We start from the raw sequence: 1563 nt of genomic DNA, 5'->3' as shown, positions 1-1563 counted from the left end.
AATCCAAATTCCGGAATTCCTTAATTCTCTCTCTTCTATTTCCGAGAGAGAAGAAAGGATTCTATCCATTCTAGTTTTAGAAATTCTAGGTTGTTCTTTCTCTTTATCAAGGAATTTTTTTGCTCAACTCCTCTAATCTTCTAATTGAATTCTTTCTAATTCATTTTAGAAAGATCTTCCTCTTCCAGGAAGAAAAAGAGCCATAAACTGGAATGGCTCCATATTCTTAGCTCTCAATCTTTGTTGATCTCTTATAGTAATCACATCTTGAGGTTTGCAAGGGTAACTTGGTATATCTACCATATGGTCATTGACCGGATATGTCCATGATTCACTAATTGTCTAGCTCCGGGAATGGTGGGAGCCATACCCAATCGAAAAAGAATATTATCCAAACGCATTTCAAGTAATTGCAATAGGACCTGACCCGTTGAGCCTTTGGCTCTTCTAGCAATACGAACATATTTCAGCAAATGCTCTCAGGCATAACTTTTCTCCATCCGTTTCGTATCAGCTCAGCCCGGAGTTTCCAGTATAGCGATCCTTACCCTACGAGCTACTATAATATATGTTCTCAACTTGATATCTATAAAGATAGATGGATCATCCATATCCAATTTGTTGTCCATCTACCATAGTAGACTCACTCATTCATATATGATGAGGGGGCCCTTTTAACTCAGCGGTAGAGTAACGCCATGGTAAGGCGTAAGTCATCGGTTCAAGTCCGATAAAGGGCTCATGTTTCCCACGAAGAAAGAAGGCTCGGGTGTCCATTTCTATTACATAGATAGAAATATTTTCACCGAAATATGAATATGAAAATGACAACAAATCGGATTCGGATCCAGTCCGTTTTTTATCTTCTTTTATGAGGCGAACGACGGGAATTGAACCCGCGCGTGGTGGATTCACAATCCACTGCCTTGGTCCACTTGGCTACGTCCGCCCCGGAAAAACCAATTTATCTATCTACAGTCATTTCTTCCAAGAATAAAAAATGAGCTAACGTTTGTTCTTATGTGGGTCGTCGGTGACCTCTGATAGGGGATCAAAGCAAGATCGATGACTAACTCTCAACTCTCGAACAAGTTGTATGGCTTATTATCAAATATGTGATAAATATGAAGTATTTTGTATTTCTCCCGGAGAAATATCACGATCCCATCTTCCCTCCGTTCTTTTGAACGTGAAAGAAGAATCTTTCTTCTTTCGTATCGATCCTTTGTCTATTCACTCATGGGCGATAATTATTGTTTTTCCCTATTAGATTTTAGTTTTCAACTAACACAGTTTTGCAGATTGGTTCGGTAGATCCCACGTTATTCGAGTTGTAACGAACGGGCCATAACCATTAAAATGGTTCGGTGTAAATGGAATAGATCGAGATCTATCTCGATATTTATTGTATGTTTTATCTTGATACTAAGATCTTGTCCATCTGAACAACTCTGGGCAGGGTATTTGATCGGAGAGTCGTTGTTTAAAATTATCAAGGTTGTGGCTGTGTCGACAAGTTCGACCCTATTCGCTTATCATATATTCAGATTTGATGAATCTAGA

General features: G+C 38.9%; 1 non-coding gene across 1 annotated transcript; it reads left to right on the top strand.

Moving 5' to 3' along the window:
• Nucleotides 1-668: 668 nt before the first annotated feature.
• Nucleotides 669-740, top strand: TRNAT-GGU (transfer RNA threonine (anticodon GGU)). The gene has a single exon. It is a non-coding gene; the product is annotated as a tRNA-Thr (tRNA).
• The last annotated feature ends 823 nt before the right edge of the window (nucleotides 741-1563 follow it).

Source organism: Pinus tabuliformis, chromosome 1_1 (genome assembly GCF_031772625.1).
Source record: "Pinus tabuliformis cultivar Carrire ecotype Pingquan chromosome 1_1, CPIR1, whole genome shotgun sequence".
NCBI classification, from domain to species: domain Eukaryota; kingdom Viridiplantae; phylum Streptophyta; class Pinopsida; order Pinales; family Pinaceae; genus Pinus; species Pinus tabuliformis.
Note: the sequence above shows the minus strand (reverse complement) of the source record. Positions and strands in the feature narration are given on the sequence as shown.